This window comes from Ranitomeya imitator, chromosome 4 (genome assembly GCF_032444005.1).
Source record: "Ranitomeya imitator isolate aRanImi1 chromosome 4, aRanImi1.pri, whole genome shotgun sequence".
In the NCBI taxonomy this organism is placed as follows: Eukaryota; Metazoa; Chordata; class Amphibia; order Anura; family Dendrobatidae; genus Ranitomeya; species Ranitomeya imitator.
The window spans coordinates 90,522,026-90,546,005 of record NC_091285.1 but is presented as its reverse complement, the minus strand read 5'-3'; the positions used below and the strand labels follow the sequence as shown (position 1 = coordinate 90,546,005).

At 39.9% G+C, this 23,980-nt stretch overlaps 13 non-coding genes across 13 annotated transcripts; all 13 read right to left on the bottom strand.

The window, feature by feature from the left end:
* Nucleotides 1–35: 35 nt before the first annotated feature.
* On the bottom strand, nt 36–117 carry TRNAL-UAG (transfer RNA leucine (anticodon UAG)). The gene has a single exon. It is a non-coding gene; the product is annotated as a tRNA-Leu (tRNA).
* Nucleotides 118–3,412: 3,295 nt separating this feature from the next.
* TRNAL-UAA (transfer RNA leucine (anticodon UAA)) lies at nt 3,413–3,494 on the bottom strand. Its single transcript has one exon. It is a non-coding gene; the product is annotated as a tRNA-Leu (tRNA).
* Nucleotides 3,495–6,780: 3,286 nt separating this feature from the next.
* Nucleotides 6,781–6,862, bottom strand: TRNAL-UAG (transfer RNA leucine (anticodon UAG)). Its single transcript has one exon. It is a non-coding gene; the product is annotated as a tRNA-Leu (tRNA).
* A 2,965-nt stretch (nt 6,863–9,827) lies between these two features.
* TRNAL-AAG (transfer RNA leucine (anticodon AAG)) lies at nt 9,828–9,909 on the bottom strand. The gene has a single exon. It is a non-coding gene; the product is annotated as a tRNA-Leu (tRNA).
* Nucleotides 9,910–10,147: 238 nt separating this feature from the next.
* On the bottom strand, nt 10,148–10,229 carry TRNAL-UAG (transfer RNA leucine (anticodon UAG)). Its single transcript has one exon. It is a non-coding gene; the product is annotated as a tRNA-Leu (tRNA).
* Nucleotides 10,230–15,964: 5,735 nt separating this feature from the next.
* TRNAL-AAG (transfer RNA leucine (anticodon AAG)) lies at nt 15,965–16,046 on the bottom strand. The gene has a single exon. It is a non-coding gene; the product is annotated as a tRNA-Leu (tRNA).
* Nucleotides 16,047–16,445: 399 nt separating this feature from the next.
* TRNAL-AAG (transfer RNA leucine (anticodon AAG)) lies at nt 16,446–16,527 on the bottom strand. Its single transcript has one exon. It is a non-coding gene; the product is annotated as a tRNA-Leu (tRNA).
* Nucleotides 16,528–19,332: 2,805 nt separating this feature from the next.
* On the bottom strand, nt 19,333–19,414 carry TRNAL-AAG (transfer RNA leucine (anticodon AAG)). The gene has a single exon. It is a non-coding gene; the product is annotated as a tRNA-Leu (tRNA).
* A 399-nt stretch (nt 19,415–19,813) lies between these two features.
* On the bottom strand, nt 19,814–19,895 carry TRNAL-AAG (transfer RNA leucine (anticodon AAG)). The gene has a single exon. It is a non-coding gene; the product is annotated as a tRNA-Leu (tRNA).
* Nucleotides 19,896–20,141: 246 nt separating this feature from the next.
* On the bottom strand, nt 20,142–20,223 carry TRNAL-UAG (transfer RNA leucine (anticodon UAG)). The gene has a single exon. It is a non-coding gene; the product is annotated as a tRNA-Leu (tRNA).
* Nucleotides 20,224–22,705: 2,482 nt separating this feature from the next.
* TRNAL-AAG (transfer RNA leucine (anticodon AAG)) lies at nt 22,706–22,787 on the bottom strand. Its single transcript has one exon. It is a non-coding gene; the product is annotated as a tRNA-Leu (tRNA).
* A 399-nt stretch (nt 22,788–23,186) lies between these two features.
* TRNAL-AAG (transfer RNA leucine (anticodon AAG)) lies at nt 23,187–23,268 on the bottom strand. The gene has a single exon. It is a non-coding gene; the product is annotated as a tRNA-Leu (tRNA).
* A 239-nt stretch (nt 23,269–23,507) lies between these two features.
* Nucleotides 23,508–23,589, bottom strand: TRNAL-UAG (transfer RNA leucine (anticodon UAG)). The gene has a single exon. It is a non-coding gene; the product is annotated as a tRNA-Leu (tRNA).
* Nucleotides 23,590–23,980: the final 391 nt, after the last annotated feature.

Genomic DNA, 23,980 nt, shown 5'->3' with positions numbered 1-23,980 from the left:
AATATAAGCTAAAAAGTTTCAAAGTAAAATTACACTGGCAACAGTGGGATTTGAACCCACGCCTCCAAAGAGACTGGAGCCTAAATCCAGCGCCTTAGACCACTCGGCCATGCTACCTTTAACAGCATGATTTTTACGATTCCTTATCTTAACTGAAAACCGCAAAATTATACAAATACAAAAGATTAAATCACATGTTAATTTGCATGTTAGCAAAATTATAAGAATAAGTACAAAAACATTTCAAGACCGCATAATACTGGCAGCAGTGGGATTAAAGCATATGCTAATTTTGTATGTTAGCATAATTATAAGAATAAGATAACAAGGTTTAACATAGCATAATGTTCTAGAATAGTCTGTTTAATCGCCGCATACTCACAGTTCCCCCGAGGGTCCATAGCTCTATAGGCTTCAGCAGCTCCACCCTCTAAGAACCCCACAAGATGTCGAACTCGCTCCCTTTCCAGGACTTCCATTAATCAATACTGATGCTCAAAGTCCTGGAAGAAGCCCTCAATGTCGCCTGCAGCCTCATTAAAGGGCTTAAAGTCTTTGTGGGACACTCTGGGGAGTTCCCTCATGGTGGGTGCTGAGGTTACAGTCTGTCTGGAGCTTCTAGCTGCTTCCAAAGCGATCTGCTCCAGCAATGCCATCTCCTGAGCTCTGTGAATGGCCTTCCTCTTATCGTCTATGGTGGCCTCTTCTCCCAGAAATGCCAACTCCTCCTCGTACCACACAACCCACTGACTTTTTTGGGTATTTACCTCCGGCTGCAGTCTTTCCTCCATTTGCTGTGAGGATCCTTCCTCAGTGTCATCTTGCAGGCGAACTCCTTCCAAAGCCTCAATTAGCTGCTCCTTGGAGAGTCCTTTAAAACGGACTCCTACTTCATGGGCGTTTGTTTGTAGGTTCATCGCAGTCCAGCTCTTGTACTCTGCGGTGCTGGTTCCCAATGTTGATGGGCCTTTGTCCTCCATTCCTTCTGCTCTGATCCCACTGCTGCCAACCAGTTTGTGACGGGGTGTACAGCAGAGCAGGAAGGGACAACGGGCCGAGGGATGATCCAATGAGATTTATTAAAGCAGGGAGCATACAACATCAAATATCCATAATGTCCTTCAAGTCCACCAGAAGTCCACAATAAGCCCAAGTAAATAAACAGATCTGGAGGTGCTTTCCAGTAATCCCGCACCCGATAAACGAAACAATAGTCCTTCCACGAGTCCAACAGAACAGATTCAGGGGCACCTCCCGATAATCCTTGTGCCAGCTAACAAAGCAATAGTCCACATGAGTCCAAGGGATGCCAAAACAATCTCACGAACGACGAGATATGTCCTCAGCTCAAGTCTCATCCCGTTCGCTTCCGCAGTCACAGATGGACGTGGGGTCTTGCCTCAGCTAAGAATCCCCACTCCTTCCCCTTTAAGGATCAACTCACATCTGATCTCAAAAATAAGAATGGATTGTCTGAGCTCCTGGGATCCGCCCATGAAGGGGGGTGGGGGTCACACCTTCTATTCAATGGTTGGGTCCACCTGAAGATTCTAGACTGGTCGGCTCCTCTTAGTCTATCTAGTATGTACATATGACTAGCCACCTGCTGTGAGAAGGAATGGCTATTCTTCACTAGTGGTGTTGACAAACCTTAATTACATTATAGCTTAGGGCTGCAAGTATTGGGGGAAGGAGACGTATTGTTACAGGTGAACTCCCAGCACAAGAAAATACATAAATTACAGCTAATAGAAACCAGAGAAAAGTTACATACATCAAATGGCATATTATTCAAATACAGGACAGGGCAAAAGTACATATCATGACAGACATGTCTCTAAATATTAGGAAAAAAACAATAATTCTATCAACTGTTTTTATCTTAACCAGAAAGAAAACACTTAAGCAAATACAAAAGAAGATTAAAACACATGTAAGTTTGTATGTTAGTAAAATCATAAGAGTACGTTCAAAACAATTTTCAAGCACTTATCATACTGGCAGCAGTGGGATGAAAGCACATGCAAATTTTGTCTGTTTTCATAATTATGAGAATAAGATCAAAAGATTTTCAAGAACTCATACTGCTGAGTCATACTCAGCATGATTAAGTAGGCTTCCTTAGAGTAAGTGAAGTACATTTGACAACATTTAAAATTAGTGCATGTTGGAAAAAGGGCATGTCTCTAAACATTAGGAAAAACCAATGATTCTATGAACGGTCTTTATCTTAACCGAAAACCGAAAAATCATACAAATACAAAAGAAGATTAGATCACATGCTAATTTTCATGTTAGCAAAATCATAAGAATAAGTACAAAAACATTTCAAGACCTCATAATACTGGCAGCAGTGGGATTAAAGCATATACTAATTTTGTATGTTAGCATAGTTATAAGAATAAGATAAAAAGGTTTTAAGGAACTCTTACTACTGGCAGCAGTGGGATTTGAACCTACAGGTCTGTTGTAAAATGGTTAAGTCTCTAAACAATAGGTAAAACCAATGATTCTATCAACTGTCTTTTCCTAAACAGAAATCCACACACTCATGCAAATACAAAATCATAAGAATTAGATCAAAAGGTTCTGAAGACCTACTGGCAGCAGTAGGATTTGAACCCACGCCTCTGAAGAGACTGGAGCCTTAATCCAGCCCCTTAGACCGCTCGGCCATGCTACCTTTAGCAGCATGATTTTTAAGATTCCTTATCTTAACTGAAAACCACAAAATTATACAAATACAAAAGATTAAATCACATGTTAATTTGCATGTTAGCAAAATCATAAGAATAAGTACAAAAACATTTCAAGACCGCATAATACTGGCAGCAGTGGGATTAAAGCATATGCTAATTTTGTATATTAGCGTATGTATAAGAATAAGATAAAAAGGTTTTAAGGAACTCTTACTACTGGCAGCAGTGGGATTTAAACCTACAGGTCTGTTGTAAAATGGTTAAGTCTCTAAACAATAGGAAAAAACAATGATTCTATCAACTGTCTTTTCCTAAACAGAAACCCACACACTCACGCAAATACAAAATCATTTGAATTAGATCAAAATGTTCTGAAGACCTACTGGCAGCAGTGGGGTTTGAACCCACGCCTCTGAAGAGACTGGAGCCTTAATCCAGCGCCTTAGACCGCTCAGCCATGCTACCCTAATTTACTACATAAAAAAAGCTTCCTTAGAGTAAGTTTAGTGAATTTTCCTACAGTTTAACTTCTTCAAGGTGGAAAATGGATAGGTCTCTAAGCAAAAAGGAAAAAGCAATGATTCTATCTACTGTCTTTTGCAAAACTGTCTTTTGCATGGACTCATAAAAATACAAAATAATAAAACACATGCTAATTTTTCTATTAGCAAAATCATAAATATAAGCTAAAAAGTTTCAAAGTAGAAATACACTGGCAGCAGTGGGATTTGAACCCACGCCTCCAAAGAGACTGGAGCTTAAGTCCAGCGCCTTAGACCACTCGGCCATGCTACCTTTAACAGCATGATTTTTACGATTCCTTATCTTAACTGAAAACCGCAAAATTATACAAATACAAAAGATTAAATCACATGTCAATTTGCATGTTAGCAAAATCATAAGAATAAGTACAAAAACATTTCAAGACCGCATAATACTGGCAGCAGTGGGATTAAAGCATATGCTAATTTTGTATGTTAGCATAATTATAAGAATAAGATAACAAGGTTTAACATAGCATAATGTTCTAGAATAGTCTGTTTAATCGCCGCATACTCACAGTTCCCCCGAGGGTCCATAGCTCTATAGGCTTCAGCAGCTCCACCCTCTAAGAACCCCACAAGATGTCGAACTCGCTCCCTTTCCGGGACTTCCATTAATCAACACTGATGCTCAAAGTCCTGGAAGAAGCCCTCAATGTCGCCTGCAGCCTCATTAAAGGGCTTAAAGTCTTTGTGGGACACTCTGGGGAGTTCCCTCATGGTGGGTGCTGAGGTTACAGTCTGTCTGGAGCTTCTAGCTGCTTCCAAAGCGATCTGCTCCAGCAATGCCATCTCCTGAGCTTTGTGAATGGCCTTCCTCTTATCGTCTATGGTGGCCTCTTCTCCCAGAAATGCCAACTCCTCCTCGTACCACACAACCCACTGACTTTTTTGGGTATTTACCTCCGGCTGCAGTCTTTCCTCCATTTGCTGTGAGGATCCTTCCTCAGTGTCATCTTGCAGGCGAACTCCTTCCAAAGCCTCAATTAGCTGCTCCTTGGAGAGTCCTTTAAAACGGACTCCTACTTCATGGGCGTTTGTTTGTAGGTTCATCGCAGTCCAGCTCTTGTACTCTGCGGTGCTGGTTCCCAATGTTGATGGGCCTTTGTCCTCCATTCCTTCTGCTCTGATCCCACTGCTGCCAACCAGTTTGTGACGGGGTGTACAGCAGAGCAGGAAGGGACAACGGGCCGAGGGATGATCCAATGAGATTTATTAAAGCAGGGAGCATACAACATCAAATATCCATAATGTCCTTCAAGTCCACCAGAAGTCCACAATAAGCCCAAGTAAATAAACAGATCTGGAGGTGCTTTCCAGTAATCCCGCACCCGATAAACGAAACAATAGTCCTTCCACGAGTCCAACAGAACAGATTTGGGGGCACCTCCCGATAATCCTTGTGCCAGCTAACAAAGCAATAGTCCACATGAGTCCAAGGGATGCCAAAACAATCTCACGAACGACGAGATATGTCCTCAGCTCAAGTCTCATCCCGTTCGCTTCCGCAGTCACAGATGGACGTGGGGTCTTGCCTCAGCTAAGAATCCCCACTCCTTCCCCTTTAAGGATCAACTCACATCTGATCTCAAAAATAAGAATGGATTATCTGAGCTCCTGGGATCCGCCCATGAAGGGGGGTAGGGGTCACACCTTCTATTCAATGGTTGGGTCCACCTGAAGATTCTAGACTGGTCGGTTCCTCTTAGTCTATTTAGTATGTACATATGACTAGCCACCTGCTGTGAGAAAGAATGGCTATTCTTCACTAGTGGTGTTGACAAACCTTAATTACATTATAGCTTAGGGCTGCAAGTATTGGGGGAAGGAGACGTATTGTTACAGGTGAACTCCCAGCACAAGAAAATACATAAATTACAGCTAATAGAAACCAGAGAACAGTTACATACATCAAATGGCATATTATTCAAATACAGGACAGGGCAAAAGTACATATCATGACAGACATGTCTCTAAATATTAGGAAAAAAACAATAATTCTATCAACTGTTTTTATCTTAACCAGAAAGAAAACACTTAAGCAAATACAAAAGAAGATTAAAACACATGTAAGTTTGTATGTTAGTAAAATCATAAGAGTAAGTTCAAAACAATTTTCAAGCACATATCATACTGGCAGCAGTGGGATGAAAGCACATGCAAATTTTGTCTGTTTTCATAATTATGAGAATAAGATCAAAAGATTTTCAAGAACTCATACTGCTGAGTCATACTCAGCATGATTAAGTAGGCTTCCTTAGAGTAAGTGAAGTACATTTGACAACATTTAAAATTAGTGCATGTTGGAAAAAGGGCATGTCTCTAAACATTAGGAAAAACCAATGATTCTATCAACGGTCTTTATCTTAACTGAAAACCGAAAAATCATACAAATACAAAAGAAGATTAGATCACATGCTAATTTGCATGTTAGCAAAATCATAAGAATAAGTACAAAAACATTTCAAGACCTCATAATACTGGCAGCAGTGGGATTAAAGCATATGCTAATTTTGTATGTTAGCATAGTTATAAGAATAAGATAAAAAGGTTTTAAGGAACTCTTACTACTGGCAGCAGTGGGATTTGAACCTACAGGTCTGTTGTAAAATGGTTAAGTCTCTAAACAATAGGAAAAACCAACGATTCTACCAACTGTCTTTTCCTAAACAGAAATCCACACACTCATGCAAATACAAAATCATAAGAATTAGATCAAAAGGTTCTGAAGACCTACCGGCAGCAGTGGGATTTGAACCCACACCTCTGAAGAGACTGGAGCCTTAATCCAGCGCCTTAGACCGCTCGGCCATGCTACCTTTAGCAGCATGACTTTTAAGATTCCTTATCTTAACTGAAAACCACAAAATTATACAAATACAAAAGATTAAATCACATGTTAATTTGCATGTTAGCAAAATCATAAGAATAAGTACAAAAACATTTCAAGACCGCATAATACTGGCAGCAGTGGGATTAAAGCATATGCTAATTTTGTATATTAGCGTATGTATAAGAATAAGATAAAAAGGTTTTAAGGAACTCTTACTACTGGCAGCAGTGGGATTTAAACCTACAGGTCTGTTGTAAAATGGTTAAGTCTCTAAACAATAGGAAAAAACAATGATTCTATCAACTGTCTTTTCCTAAACAGAAACCCACACACTCATGCAAATACAAAATCATTTGAATTAGATCAAAATGTTCTAAAGACCTACTGTCAGCAGTGGGATTTGAACCCACGCCTCTGAAGAGACTGGAGCCTTAATCCAGCGCCTTAGACCACTCGGCCATGCTACCCTAATATACTACATAAAAAAAGCTTCCTTAGAGTAAGTTTAGTGAATTTTCCTACATTTTAACTTCTTCAAGGTGGAAAATGGATAGGTCTCTAAGCAAAAAGCAATGATTCTATCTACTGTCTTTTGCAAAACAGCAAAGCATGGACTCATACAAATACAAAATAATAAAACACATGCTAATTTTTCTATTAGCAAAATCATAAATATAAGCTAAAAAGTTTCAAAGTAGAAATACACTGGCAGCAGTGGGATTTGAACCCACGCCTCCAAAGAGACTGGAGCCTAAGTCCAGCGCCTTAGACCACTCGGCCATGCTACCTTTAACAGCTTGATTTTTACGATTCCTTATCTTAACTGAAAACCGCAAAATTATACAAATACAAAAGATTAAATCACATGTTAATTTGCATGTTAGCAAAATCATAAGAATAAGTACAAAAACATTTCAAGACCGCATAATACTGGCAGCAGTGGGATTAAAGCATATGCTAATTTTGTATGTTAGCATAATTATAAGAATAAGACAACAAGGTTTAACATAGCATAATGTTCTAGAATAGTCTGTTTAATCGCCGCATACTCACAGTTCCCCCGAGGGTCCATAGCTCTATAGGCTTCAGCAGCTCCACCCTCTAAGAACCCCACAAGATGTCGAACTCGCTCCCTTTCCGGGACTTCCATTAATCAACACTGATGCTCAAAGTCCTGGAAGAAGCCCTCAATGTCGCCTGCAGCCTCATTAAAGGGTTTAAAGTCTTTGTGGGACACTCTGGGGAGTTCCCTCATGGTGGGTGCTGAGGTTACAGTCTGTCTGGAGCTTCTAGCTGCTTCCAAAGCGATCTGCTCCAGCAATGCCATCTCCTGAGCTCTGTGAATGGCCTTCCTCTTATCGTCTATGGTGGCCTCTTCTCCCAGAAATGCCAACTCCTCCTCGTACCACACAACCCACTGACTTTTTTGGGTATTTACCTCCGGCTGCAGTCTTTCCTCCATTTGCTGTGAGGATCCTTCCTCAGTGTCATCTTGCAGGCGAACTCCTTCCAAAGCCTCAATTAGCTGCTCCTTGGAGAGTCCTTTAAAACGGACTCCTACTTCATGGGCCTTTGTTTGTAGGTTCATCGCAGTCCAGCTCTTGTACTCTGCGGTGCTGGTTCCCAATGTTGATGGGCCTTTGTCCTCCATTCCTTCTGCTCTGATCCCACTGCTGCCAACCAGTTTGTGACGGGGTGTACAGCAGAGCAGGAAGGGACAACAGGCCGAGGGATGATCCAATGAGATTTATTAAAGCAGGGAGCATACAACATCAAATATCCATAATGTCCTTCAAGTCCACCAGAAGTCCACAATAAGCCCAAGTAAATAAACAGATCTGGAGGTGCTTTCCAGTAATCCCGCACCCGATAAACGAAACAATAGTCCTTCCACGAGTCCAACAGAACAGATTCGGGGGCACCTCCAGATAATCCTTGTGCCAGCTAACAAAGCAATAGTCCACATGAGTCCAAGGGATCCCAAAACAATCTCACGAACGACGAGATATGTCCTCAGCTCAAGTCTCATCCCGTACGCTTCCGCAGTCACAGATGGACGTGGGGTCTTGCCTCAGCTAAGAATCCCCACTCCTTCCCCTTTAAGGATCAACTCACATCTGATCTCAAAAATAAGAATGGATTATCTGAGCTCCTGGGATCCGCCCATGAAGGGGGGTAGGGGTCACACCTTCTATTCAATGGTTGGGTCCACCTGAAGATTCTAGACTGGTCGGCTCCTCTTAGTCTATCTAGTATGTACATATGACTAGCCACCTGCTGTGAGAAAGAATGGCTATTCTTCACTAGTGGTGTTGACAAACCTTAATTACATTATAGCTTAGGGCTGCAAGTATTGGGGGAAGGAGACATATTGTTACAGGTGAACTCCCTGCACAAGAAAATACATAAATTACAGCTAATAGAAACCAGAGAACAGTTACATACATCAAATGGCATATTATTCAAATACAGGACAGGGCAAAAGTACATATCATGACAGACATGTCTCTAAATATTAGGAAAAAAACAATAATTCTATCAACTGTTTTTATCTTAACCAGAAAGAAAACACTTAAGCAAATACAAAAGAAGATTAAAACACATGTAAGTTTGTATGTTAGTAAAATCATAAGAGTAAGTTCAAAACAATTTTCAAGCACATATCATACTGGCAGCAGTGGGATGAAAGCACATGCAAATTTTGTCTGTTTCCATAATTATAAGAATAAGATCAAAAGATTTTCAAGAACTCATACTGCTGAGTCATACTCAGCATGATTAAGTAGGCTTCCTTAGAGTAAGTGAAGTACATTTGACAACATTTAAAATTAGTGCATGTTGGAAAAAGGGCATGTCTCTAAACATTAGGAAAAACCAATGATTCTATCAACGGTCTTTATCTTAACCGAAAACCGAAAAATCATACAAATACAAAAGAAGATTAGATCACATGCTAATTTGCATGTTAGCAAAATCATAAGAATAAGTACAAAAACATTTCAAGACCTCATAATACTGGCAGCAGTGGGATTAAAGCATATGCTAATTTTGTATGTTAGCATAGTTATAAGAATAAGATAAAAAGGTTTTAAGGAACTCTTACTACTGGCAGCAGTGGGATTTGAACCTACAGGTCTGTTGTAAAATGGTTAAGTCTATAAACAATAGGAAAAACCAATGATTCTATCAACTGTCTTTTCCTAAACAGAAATCCACACACTCATGCAAATACAAAATCATAAGAATTAGATCAAAAGGTTCTGAAGACCTACTGGCAGCAGTGAGATTTGAACCCACGCCTCTGAAGAGACTGGAGCCTTAATACAGCGCCTTAGACCGCTCGGCCATGCTACCTTTAGCAGCATGATTTTTAAGATTCCTTATCTTAACTGAAAACCACAAAATGATACAAATACAAAAGATTAAATCACATGTTAATTTGCATGTTAGCAAAATCATAAGAATAAGTACAAAAACATTTCAAGACCGCATAATACTGGCAGCAGTGGGATTAAAGCATATGCTAATTTTGTATATTAGCGTATGTATAAGAATAAGATAAAAAGGTTTTAAGGAACTCTTACTACTGGCAGCAGTTTGATTTAAACCTACAGGTCTGTTGTAAAATGGTTAAGTCTCTAAACAATAGGAAAAAACAATGATTCTATCAACTGTCTTTTCCTAAACAGAAACCCACACACTCATGCAAATACAAAATCATTTGAATTAGATCAAAATGTTCTAAAGACCTACTGGCAGCAGTGGGATTTGAACCCACGCCTCTGAAGAGACTGGAGCCTTAATCCAGCGCCTTAGACCGCTCGGCCATGCTACCCTAATATACTACATAAAAAAGCTTCCTTAGAGTAAGTTTAGTGAATTTTCCTACATTTTAACTTCTTCAAGGTGGAAAATGGATAGGTCTCTAAGCAAAAAGCAATGATTCTATCTACTGTCTTTTGCAAAACAGCAAAGCATGGACTCATACAAATACAAAATAATAAAACACATGCTAATTTTTCTATTAGCAAAATCATAAATATAAGCTAAAAAGTTTCAAAGTAGAAATACACTGGCAGCAGTGGGATTTGAACCCACGCCTCCAAAGAGACTGGAGCCTAAGTCCAGCGCCTTAGACCACTCGGCCATGCTACCTTTAACAGCTTGATTTTTACGATTCCTTATCTTAACTGAAAACCGCAAAATTATAGAAATACAAAAGATTAAATCACATGTTAATTTGCATGTTAGCAAAATCATAAGAATAAGTACAAAAACATTTCAAGACCGCATAATACTGGCAGCAGTGGGATTAAAGCATATGCTAATTTTGTATGTTAGCATAATTATAAGAATAAGATAACAAGGTTTAACATAGCATAATGTTCTAGAATAGTCTGTTTAATCGCCGCATACTCACAGTTCCCCCGAGGGTCCATAGCTCTATAGGCTTCAGCAGCTCCACCCTCTAAGAACCCCACAAGATGTCGAACTCGCTCCCTTTCCGGGACTTCCATTAATCAACACTGATGCTCAAAGTCTGGAAGAAGCCCTCAATGTCGCCTGCAGCCTCATTAAAGGGCTTAAAGTCTTTGTGGGACACTCTGGGGAGTTCCCTCATGGTGGGTGCTGAGGTTACAGTCTGTCTGGAGCTTCTAGCTGCTTCCAAAGCGATCTGCTCCAGCAATGCCATCTCCTGAGCTCTGTGAATGGCCTTCCTCTTATCGTCTATGGTGGCCTCTTCTCCCAGAAATGCCAACTCCTCCTCGTACCACACAACCCACTGACTTTTTTGGGTATTTACCTCCGGCTGCAGTCTTTCCTCCATTTGCTGTGAGGATCCTTCCTCAGTGTCATCTTGCAGGCGAACTCCTTCCAAAGCCTCAATTAGCTGCTCCTTGGAGAGTCCTTTAAAACGGACTCCTACTTCATGGGCCTTTGTTTGTAGGTTCATCGCAGTCCAGCTCTTGTACTCTGCGGTGCTGGTTCCCAATGTTGATGGGCCTTTGTCCTCCATTCCTTCTGCTCTGATCCCACTGCTGCCAACCAGTTTGTGACGGGGTGTACAGCAGAGCAGGAAGGGACAACAGGCCGAGGGATGATCCAATGAGATTTATTAAAGCAGGGAGCATACAACATCAAATATCCATAATGTCCTTCAAGTCCACCAGAAGTCCACAATAAGCCCAAGTAAATAAACAGATCTGGAGGTGCTTTCCAGTAATCCCGCACCCGATAAACGAAACAATAGTCCTTCCACGAGTCCAACAGAACAGATTCGGGGGCACCTCCAGATAATCCTTGTGCCAGCTAACAAAGCAATAGTCCACATGAGTCCAAGGGATCCCAAAACAATCTCACGAACGACGAGATATGTCCTCAGCTCAAGTCTCATCCCGTACGCTTCTGCAGTCACAGATGGACGTGGGGTCTTGCCTCAGCTAAGAATCCCCACTCCTTCCCCTTTAAGGATCAACTCACATCTGATCTCAAAAATAAGAATGGATTATCTGAGCTCCTGGGATCCGCCCATGAAGGGGGGTAGGGGTCACACCTTCTATTCAATGGTTGGGTCCACCTGAAGATTCTAGACTGGTCGGCTCCTCTTAGTCTATCTAGTATGTACATATGACTAGCCACCTGCTGTGAGAAAGAATGGCTATTCTTCACTAGTGGTGTTGACAAACCTTAATTACATTATAGCTTAGGGCTGCAAGTATTGGGGGAAGGAGACATATTGTTACAGGTGAACTCCCTGCACAAGAAAATACATAAATTACAGCTAATAGAAACCAGAGAACAGTTACATACATCAAATGGCATATTATTCAAATACAGGACAGGGCAAAAGTACATATCATGACAGACATGTCTCTAAATATTAGGAAAAAAACAATAATTCTATCAACTGTTTTTATCTTAACCAGAAAGAAAACACTTAAGCAAATACAAAAGAAGATTAAAACACATGTAAGTTTGTATGTTAGTAAAATCATAAGAGTAAGTTCAAAACAATTTTCAAGCACATATCATACTGGCAGCAGTGGGATGAAAGCACATGCAAATTTTGTCTGTTTTCATAATTATAAGAATAAGATCAAAAGATTTTCAAGAACTCATACTGCTGAGTCATACTCAGCATGATTAAGTAGGCTTCCTTAGAGTAAGTGAAGTACATTTGACAACATTTAAAATTAGTGCATGTTGGAAAAAGGGCATGTCTCTAAACATTAGGAAAAACCAATGATTCTATCAACGGTCTTTATCTTAACCGAAAACCGAAAAATCATACAAATACAAAAGAAGATTAGATCACATGCTAATTTGCATGTTAGCAAAATCATAAGAATAAGTACAAAAACATTTCAAGACCTCATAATACTGGCAGCAGTGGGATTAAAGCATTTGCTAATTTTGTATGTTAGCATAGTTATAAGAATAAGATAAAAAGGTTTTAAGGAACTCTTACTACTGGCAGCAGTGGGATTTGAACCTACAGGTCTGTTGTAAAATGGTTAAGTCTCTAAACAATAGGAAAAACCAATGATTCTATCAACTGTCTTTTCCTAAACAGAAATCCACACACTCATGCAAATACAAAATCATAAGAATTAGATCAAAAGGTTCTGAAGACCTACTGGCAGCAGTGGGATTTGAACCCACGCCTCAGAAGAGACTGGAGCCTTAATCCAGCGCCTTAGACCGCTCGGCCATGCTACCTTTAGCAGCATGACTTTTAAGATTCCTTATCTTAACTGAAAACCACAAAATTATACAAATACAAAAGATTAAATCACATGTTAATTTGCATGTTAGCAAAATCATAAGAATAAGTACAAAAACATTTCAAGACCGCATAATACTGGCAGCAGTGGGATTAAAGCATATGCTAATGTTGTATATTAGCGTATGTATAAGAATAAGATAAAAAGGTTTTAAGGAACTCTTACTACTGGCAGCAGTGGGATTTAAACCTACAGGTCTGTTGTAAAATGGTTAAGTCTCTAAACAATAGGAAAAAACAATGATTCTATCAACTGTCTTTTCCTAAACAGAAACCCACACACTCATGCAAATACAAAATCATTTGAATTAGATCAAAATGTTCTGAAGACCTACTGGATTTGAACCCACGCCTCTGAAGAGACTGGAGCCTTAATCCAGCGCCTTAGACCGCTCGGCCATGCTACCTTTAGCAGCATGACTTTTAAGATTCCTTATCTTAACTGAAAACCACAAAATTATACAAATACAAAAGATTAAATCACATGTTAATTTGCATGTTAGCAAAATCATAAGAATAAGTACAAAAACATTTCAAGACCGCATAATACTGGCAGCAGTGGGATTAAAGCATATGCTAATTTTGTATGTTAGCATAATTATAAGAATAAGATAACAAGGTTTAACATAGCATAATGTTCTAGAATAGTCTGTTTAATCGCCGCATACTCACAGTTCCCCCGAGGGTCCATAGCTCTATAGGCTTCAGCAGCTCCACCCTCTAAGAACCCCACAAGATGTCGAACTCGCTCCCTTTCCGGGACTTCCATTAATCAACACTGATGCTCAAAGTCCTGGAAGAAGCCCTCAATGTCGCCTGCAGCCTCATTAAAGGGCTTAAAGTCTTTGTGGGACACTCTGGGGAGTTCCCTCATGGTGGGTGCTGAGGTTACAGTCTGTCTGGAGCTTCTAGCTGCTTCCAAAGCGATCTGCTCCAGCAATGCCATCTCCTGAGCTCTGTGAATGGCCTTCCTCTTATCGTCTATGGTGGCCTCTTCTCCCAGAAATGCCAACTCCTCCTCGTACCACACAACCCACTGACTTTTTTGGGTATTTACCTCCGGCTGCAGTCTTTCCTCCATTTGCTGTGAGGATCCTTCCTCAGTGTCATCTTGCAGGCGAACTCCTTCCAAAGCCTCAATTAGCTGCTCCTTGGAGAGTCCTTTAAAACGGACTCCTACTTCATGGGCCTTTGTTTGTAGGTTCATCGCAGTCCAGCTCTTGTACTCTGTGGTGCTGGTTCCCAATGTTGATGGGCCTTTGTCCTCCATTCCTTCTGCTCTGATCCCACTGCTGCCAACCAGTTTGTGACGGGGTGTACAGCAGAGCAGGAAGGGACAACAGGCCGAGGGATGATCCAATGAGATTTATTAAAGCAGGGAGCATACAACATCAAATATCCATAATGTCCTTCAAGTCCACCAGAAGTCCACAATAAGCCCAAGGAAATAAACAGATCTGGAGGTGCTTTCCAGTAATCCCGCACCTGATAAACGAAACAATAGTCCTTCCACGAGTCCAACAGAACAGATTCGGGGGCACCTCCAGATAATCCTTGTGCCAGCTAACAAAGCAATGGTCCACATGAGTCCAAGGGATCCCAAAACAATCTCACGAACGACGAGATATGTCCTCAGCTCAAGTCTCATCCCGTACGCTTCCGCAGTCACAGATGGACGTGGGGTCTTGCCTCAGCTAAGAATCCCCACTCCTTCCCCTTTAAGGATCAACTCACATCTGATCTCAAAAATAAGAATGGATTATCTGAGCTCCTGGGATCCGCCCATGAAGGGGGGTAGGGGGTCACACCTTCTATTCAATGGTTGGGTCCACCTGAAGATTCTAGACTGGTCGGCTCCTCTTAGTCTATCAAGTATGTACATATGACTAGCCACCTGCTGTGAGAAAGAATGGCTATTCTTCACTAGTGGTGTTGACAAACCTTAATTACATTATAGCTTAGGGCTGCAAGTATTGGGGGAAGGAGACATATTGTTACAGGTGAACTCCCAGCACAAGAAAATACATAAATTACAGCTAATAGAAACCAGAGAACAGTTACATACATCAAATGGCATATTATTCAAATACAGGACAGGGCAAAAGTACATATCATGACAGACATGTCTCTAAATATTAGGAAAAAAACAATAATTCTATCAACTGTTTTTATCTTAACCAGAAAGAAAACACTTAAGCAAATACAAAAGAAGATTAAAACACATGTAAGTTTGTATGTTAGTAAAATCATAAGAGTAAGTTCAAAACAATTTTCAAGCACATATCATACTGGCAGCAGTGGGATGAAAGCACATGCAAATTTTGTCTGTTTTCATAATTATAAGAATAAGATCAAAAGATTTTCAAGAACTCATACTGCTGAGTCATACTCAGCATGATTAAGTAGGCTTCCTTAGAGTACTTAGAGTTAGGCGAACTCAGTCGAGGGGTTCAAGAGAGGCCTGGATGTCTTCCTGGAGCAGAACAATATTGTATCATACAATTATTAGGTTCTGTAGAAGGACGTAGATCTGGGTATTTATTATGATGGAATATAGGCTGAACTGGATGGACAAATGTCTTTTTTCGGCCTTACTAACTATGTTACTATGTTACTATGTTACTATGTAGAGTAAGTGAAGTACATTTGACAACATTTAAAATTAGTGCATGTTGGAAAAAGGGCATGTCTCTAAACATTAGGAAAAACCAATGATTCTATCAACGGTCTTTATCTTAACCGAAAACCGAAAAATCATACAAATACAAAAGAAGATTAGATCACATGCTAATTTGCATGTTAGCAAAATCATAAGAATAAGTACAAAAACATTTCAAGACCTCATAATACTGGCAGCAGTGGGATTAAAGCATATGCTAATTTTGTATGTTAGCATAGTTATAAGAATAAGATAAAAAGGTTTTAAGGAACTCTTACTACTGGCAGCAGTGGGATTTGAACCTACAGGTCTGTTGTAAAATGGTTAAGTCTCTAAACAATAGGAAAAACCAATGATTCTATCAACTGTCTTTTCCTAAACAGAAATCCACACACTCATGCAAATACAAAATCATAAGAATTAGATCAAAAGGTTCTGAAGACCTACTGGCAGCAGTGGGATTTGAACCCACGCCTCTGAAGAGACTGGAGCCTTAATCCAGCGCCTTAGACCGCTCGGCCATGCTACCTTTAGCAGCATGACTTTTAAGATTCCTTATCTTAACTGAAAACCACAAAATTATACAAATACAAAAGATTAAATCACATGTTAATTTGCATGTTAGCAAAATCATAAGAATAAGTACAAAAACATTTCAAGACCGCATAATACTGGCAGCAGTGGGATTAAAGCATATGCTAATTTTGTATATTAGCGTATGTATAAGAATAAGATAAAAAGGTTTTAAGGAACTCTTACTACTGGCAGCAGTGGGATTTAAACCTACAGGTCTGTTGTAAAATGGTTAAGTCTCTAAACAATAGGAAAAAACAATGATTCTATCAACTGTCTTTTCCTAAACAGAAACCCACACACTCATGCAAATACAAAATCATTTGAATTAGATCAAAATGTTCTGAAGACCTACTGGCAGCAGTGGGATTTGAACCCACGCCTCTGAAGAGACTGGAGCCTTAATCCAGCGCCTTAGACCGCTCGGCCATGCTACCCTAATATACTACATAAAGAAAGCTTCCTTAGAGTAAGTTTAGTGAATTTTCCTACATTTTAACTTCTTCAAGGTGGAAAATGGATAGGTCTCTAAGCAAAAAGCAATGATTCTATCTACTGTCTTTTGCAAAACAGCAAAGCATGGACTCATACAAATACAAAATAATAAAACACATGCTAATTTTTCTATTAGCAAAATCATAAATATAAGCTAAAAAGTTTCAAAGTAGAAATACACTGGCAGCAGTGGGATTTGAACCCATGCCTCCAAAGAGACAGGAGCCTAAGTCCAGCGCCTTAGACCACTCGGCCATGCTACCTTTAACAGCATGATTTTTACGATTCCTTATCTTAACTGAAAACCGCAAAATTATACAAATACAAAAGATTAAATCACATGTTAATTTGCATGTTAGCAAAATCATAAGAATAAGTACAAAAACATTTCAAGACCGCATAATACTGGCAGCAGTGGGATTAAAGCATATGCTAATTTTGTATGTTAGCATAATTATAAGAATAAGATAACAAGGTTTAACATAGCATAATGTTCTAGAATAGTCTGTTTAATCGCCGCATACTCACAGTTCCCCCGAGGGTCCATAGCTCTATAGGCTTCAGCAGCTCCACCCTCTAAGAACCCCACAAGATGTCGAACTCGCTCCCTTTCCGGGACTTCCATTAATCAACACTGATGCTCAAAGTCCTGGAAGAAGCCCTCAATGTCGCCTGCAGCCTCATTAAAGGGCTTAAAGTCTTTGTGGGACACTCTGGGGAGTTCCCTCATGGTGGGTGCTGAGGTTACAGTCTGTCTGGAGCTTCTAGCTGCTTCCAAAGCGATCTGCTCCAGCAATGCCATCTCCTGAGCTCTGTGAATGGCCTTCCTCTTATCGTCTATGGTGGCCTCTTCTCCCAGAAATGCCAACTCCTCCTCGTACCACACAACCCACTGACTTTTTTGGGTATTTACCTCCGGCTGCAGTCTTTCCTCCATTTGCTGTGAGGATCCTTCCTCAGTGTCATCTTGCAGGCGAACTCCTTCCAAAGCCTCAATTAGCTGCTCCTTGGAGAGTCCTTTAAAATGGACTCCTACTTCATGGGCCTTTGTTTGTAGGTTCATCGCAGTCCAGCTCTTGTACTCTGCGGTGCTGGTTCCCAATGTTGATGGGCCTTTGTCCTCCATTCCTTCTGCTCTGATCCCACTGCTGCCAACCAGTTTGTGACGGGGTGTACAGCAGAGCAGGAAGGGACAACAGGCCGAGGGATGATCCAATGAGATTTATTAAAGCAGGGAGCATACAACATCAAATATCCATAATGTCCTTCAAGTCCACCAGAAGTCCACAATAAGCCCAAGTAAATAAACAGATCTGGAGGTGCTTTCCAGTAATCCCGCACCCGATAAACGAAACAATAGTCCTTCCACGAGTCCAACAGAACAGATTCGGGGGCACCTCCAGATAATCCTTGTGCCAGCTAACAAAGCAATAGTCCACATGAGTCCAAGGGATCCCAAAACAATCTCACGAACGACGAGATATGTCCTCAGCTCAAGTCTCATCCCGTACGCTTCCGCAGTCACAGATGGACGTAGGGTCTTGCCTCAGCTAAGAATCCCCACTCCTTCCCCTTTAAGGATCAACTCACATCTGATCTCAAAAATAAGAATGGATTATCTGAGCTCCTGGGATCCGCCCATGAAGGGGGGTAGGAGTCACACCTTCTATTCAATGGTTGGGTCCACCTGAAGATTCTAGACTGGTCGGCTTCTCTTAGTCTATCTAGTATGTACATATGACTAGCCACCTGCTGTGAGAAAGAATGGCTATTCTTCACTAGTGGTGTTGACAAACCTTAATTACATTATAGCTTAGGGCTGCAAGTATTGGGGGAAGGAGACATATTGTTACAGGTGAACTCCCTGCACAAGAAAATACATAAATTACAGCTAATAGAAACCAGAGAACAGTTACATACATCAAATGGCATATTATTCAAATACAGGACAGGGCAAAAGTACATATCATGACAGACATGTCTCTAAATATTAGGAAAAAAACAATAATTCTATCAACTGTTTTTATCTTAACCAGAAAGAAAACACTTAAGCAAATACAAAAGAAGATTAAAACACATGTAAGTTTGTATGTTAGTAAAATCATAAGAGTAAGTTCAAAACAATTTTCAAGCACATATCATACTGGCAGCAGTGGGATGAAAGCACATGCAAATTTTGTCTGTTTTCATAATTATAAGAATAAGATCAAAAGATTTTCAAGAACTCATACTGCTGAGTCATACTCAGCATGATTAAGTAGGCTTCCTTAGAGTAAGTGAAGTACATTTGACAACATTTAAAATTAGTGCATGTTGGAAAAAGGGCATGTCTCTAAACATTAGGAAAAACCAATGATTCTATCAACGGTCTTTATCTTAACCGAAAACCGAAAAATCATACAAATACAAAAGAAGATTAGATCACATGCTAATTTGCATGTTAGCAAAATCATAAGAATAAGTACAAAAACATTTCAAGACCTCATAATACTGGCAGCAGTGGGATTAAAGCATATGCTAATTTTGTATGTTAGCATAGTTATAAGAATAAGATAAAAAGGTTTTAAGGAACTCTTATTACTGGCAGCAGTGGGATTTGAACCTACAGGTCTGTTGTAAAATGGTTAAGTCTCTAAACAATAGGAAAAACCAATGATTCTATCAACTGTCTTTTCCTAAACAGAAATCCACACACTCATGCAAATACAAAATCATAAGAATTAGATCAAAAGGTTCTAAAGACCTACTGGCAGCAGTGGGATTTGAACCCACGCCTCTGAAGAGACTGGAGCCTTAATCCAGCGCCTTAGACCGCTCGGCCATGCTACCTTTAGCAGCATGACTTTTAAGATTCCTTATCTTAACTGAAAACCACAAAATTATACAAATACAAAAGATTAAATCACATGTTAATTTGCATGTTAGCAAAATCATAAGAATAAGTACAAAAACATTTCAAGACCGCATAATACTGGCAGCAGTGGGATTAAAGCATATGCTAATTTTGTATATTAGCGTATGTATAAGAATAAGATAAAAAGGTTTTAAGGAACTCTTACTACTGGCAGCAGTGGGATTTAAACCTACAGGTCTGTTGTAAAATGGTTAAGTCTCTAAACAATAGGAAAAACCAATGATTCTATCAACTGTCTTTTCCTAAACAGAAACCCACACACTCATGCAAATACAAAATCATTTGAATTAGATCAAAATGTTCTGAAGACCTACTGGCAGCAGTGGGATTTGAACCCACGCCTCTGAAGAGACTGGAGCCTTAATCCAGCGCCTTAGACCGCTCGGCCATGCTACCTTAATATACTACATGAAAAAAGCTTCCTTAGAGTAAGTTTAGTGAATTTTCCTACATTTTAACTTCTTCAAGGTGGAAAATGGATAGGTCTCTAAGCAAAAAGGAAAAAGCAATGATTCTATCTACTGTCTTTTGCAAAACAGCAAAGCATGGACTCATACAAATACAAAATAATAAAACACATGCTAATTTTTCTATTAGCAAAATCATAAATATAAGCTAAAAAGTTTCAAAGTAGAAATACACTGGCAGCAGTGGGATTTGAACCCACGCCTCCAAAGAGACTGGAGCCTAATTCCAGCGCCTTAGACCACTCGGCCATGCTACCTTTCACAGCATGATTTTTACGATTCCTTATCTTAACTGAAAACCGCAAAATTATACAAATACAAAAGATTAAATCACGTTAATTTGCATGTTAGCAAAATCATAAGAATAAGTACAAAAACATTTCAAGACTGCATAATACTGGCAGCAGTGGGATTAAAGCATATGCTAATTTTGTATGTTAGCATAATTATAAGAATAAGATAACAAGGTTTAACATAGCATAATGTCCTAGAATAGTCTGTTTAATCGCCGCATACTCACAGTTCCCCTGAGGGTCCATAGCTCTATAGGCTTCAGCAGCTCCACCCTCTAAGAACCCCACAAGATGTCGAACTCGCTCCCTTTCCGGGACTTCCATTAATCAACACTGATGCTCAAAGTCCTGGAAGAAGCCCTCAATGTCGCCTGCAGCCTCATTAAAGGGCTTAAAGTCTTTGTGGGACACTCTGGGGAGTTCCCTCATGGTGGGTGCTGAGGTTACAGTCTGTCTGGAGCTTCTAGCTGCTTCCAAAGCGATCTGCTCCAGCAATGCCATCTCCTGAGCTCTGTGAATGGCCTTCCTCTTATCGTCTATGGTGGCCTCTTCTCCCAGAAATGCCAACTCCTCCTCGTACCACACAACCCACTGACTTTTTTGGGTATTTACCTCCGGCTGCAGTCTTTCCTCCATTTGCTGTGAGGATCCTTCCTCAGTGTCATCTTGCAGGCGAACTCCTTCCAAAGCCTCAATTAGCTGCTCCTTGGAGAGTCCTTTAAAATGGACTCCTACTTCATGGGCCTTTGTTTGTAGGTTCATCGCAGTCCAGCTCTTGTACTCTGCGGTGCTGGTTCCCAATGTTGATGGGCCTTTGTCCTCCATTCCTTCTGCTCTGATCCCACTGCTGCCAACCAGTTTGTGACGGGGTGTACAGCAGAGCAGGAAGGGACAACAGGCCGAGGGATGATCCAATGAGATTTATTAAAGCAGGGAGCATACAACATCAAATATCCATAATGTCCTTCAAGTCCACCAGAAGTCCACAATAAGCCCAAGTAAATAAACAGATCTGGAGGTGCTTTCCAGTAATCCCGCACCCGATAAACGAAACAATAGTCCTTCCACGAGTCCAACAGAACAGATTCGGGGGCACCTCCAGATAATCCTTGTGCCAGCTAACAAAGCAATAGTCCACATGAGTCCAAGGGATCCCAAAACAATCTCACGAACGACGAGATATGTCCTCAGCTCAAGTCTCATCCCGTACGCTTCCGCAGTCACAGATGGACGTGGGGTCTTGCCTCAGCTAAGAATCCCCACTCCTTCCCCTTTAAGGATCAACTCACATCTGATCTCAAAAATAAGAATGGATTATCTGAGCTCCTGGGATCCGCCCATGAAGGGGGGTAGGGGTCACACCTTCTATTCAATGGTTGGGTCCACCTGAAGATTCTAGACTGGTCGGCTCCTCTTAGTCTATCTAGTATGTACATATGACTAGCCACCTGCTGTGAGAAAGAATGGCTATTCTTCACTAGTGGTGTTGACAAACCTTAATTACATTATAGCTTAGGGCTGCAAGTATTGGGGGAAGGAGACATATTGTTACAGGTGAACTCCCTGCACAAGAAAATACATAAATTACAGATAATAGAAACCAGAGAACAGTTACATACATCAAATGGCATATTATTCAAATACAGGACAGGGCAAAAGTACATATCATGACAGACATGTCTCTAAATATTAGGAAAAAAACAATAATTCTATCAACTGTTTTTATCTTAACCAGAAAGAAAACACTTAAGCAAATACAAAAGAAGATTAAAACACATGTAAGTTTGTATGTTAGTAAAATCATAAGAGTAAGTTCAAAACAATTTTCAAGCACATATCATACTGGCAGCAGTGGGATGGAAGCACATGCAAATTTTGTCTGTTTTCATAATTATAAGAATAAGATCAAAAGATTTTCAAGAACTCATACTGCTGAGTCATACTCAGCATGATTAAGTAGGCTTCCTTAGAGTAAGTGAAGTACATTTGACAACATTTAAAATTAGTGCATGTTGGAAAAAGGGCATGTCTCTAAACATTAGGAAAAACCAATGATTCTATCAACGGTCTTTATCTTAACCGAAAACCGAAAAATCATACAAATACAAAAGAAGATTAGATCACATGCTAATTTGCATGTTAGCAAAATCATAAGAATAAGTACAAAAACATTTCAAGACCTCATAATACTGGCAGCAGTGGGATTAAAGCATATGCTAATTTTGTATGTTAGCATAGTTATAAGAATAAGATAAAAAGGTTTTAAGGAACTCTTACTACTGGCAGCAGTGGGATTTGAACCTACAGGTCTGTTGTAAAATGGTTAAGTCTCTAAACAATAGGAAAAACCAATGATTCTATCAACTGTCTTTTCCTAAACAGAAATCCACACACTCATGCAAATACAAAATCATAAGAATTAGATCAAAAGGTTCTGAAGACCTACTGGCAGCAGTGGGATTTGAACCCACGCCTCTGAAGAGACTGGAGCCTTAATCCAGCGCCTTAGACCGCTCGGCCATGCTACCTTTAGCAGCATGACTTTTAAGATTCCTTATCTTAACTGAAAACCACAAAATTATACAAATACAAAAGATTAAATCACATGTTAATTTGCATGTTAGCAAAATCATAAGAATAAGTACAAAAACATTTCAAGACCGCATAATACTGGCAGCAGTGGGATTAAAGCATATGCTAATTTTGTATATTAGCGTATGTATAAGAATAAGATAAAAAGGTTTTAAGGAACTCTTACTACTGGCAGCAGTGGGATTTAAACCTACAGGTCTGTTGTAAAATGGTTAAGTCTCTAAACAATAGGAAAAAACAATGATTCTATCAACTGTCTTTTCCTAAACAGAAACCCACACACTCATGCAAATACAAAATCATTTGAATTAGATCAAAATGTTCTGAAGACCTACTGGCAGCAGTGGGATTTGAACCCACGCCTCTGAAGAGACTGGAGCCTTAATCCAGCGCCTTAGACCGCTCGGCCATGCTACCCTAATATACTACATAAAAACAGCTTCCTTAGAGTAAGTTTAGTGAATTTTCCTACATTTTAACTTCTTCAAGGTGGAAAATGGATAGGTCTCTAAGCAAAAAGCAATGATTCTATCTACTGTCTTTTGCAAAACAGCAAAGCATGGACTCATACAAATACAAAATAATAAAACACATGCTAATTTTTCTATTAGCAAAATCATAAATATAAGCTAAAAAGTTTCAAAGTAGAAATACACTGGCAGCAGTGGGATTTGAACCCACGCCTCCAAAGAGACTGGAGCCTAATTCCAGCGCCTTAGACCACTCGGCCATGCTACCTTTAACAGCATGATTTTTACGATTCCTTATCTTAACTGAAAACCGCAAAATTATACAAATACAAAAGATTAAATCACGTTAATTTGCATGTTAGCAAAATCATAAGAATAAGTACAAAAACATTTCAAGACCGCATAATACTGGCAGCAGTGGGATTAAAGCATATGCTAATTTTGTATGTTAGCATAATTATAAGAATAAGATAACAAGGTTTAACATAGCATAATGTCCTAGAATAGTCTGTTTAATCGCCGCATACTCACAGTTCCCCTGAGGGTCCATAGCTCTATAGGCTTCAGCAGCTCCACCCTCTAAGAACCCCACAAGATGTCGAACTCGCTCCCTTTCCGGGACTTCCATTAATCAACACTGATGCTCAAAGTCCTGGAAG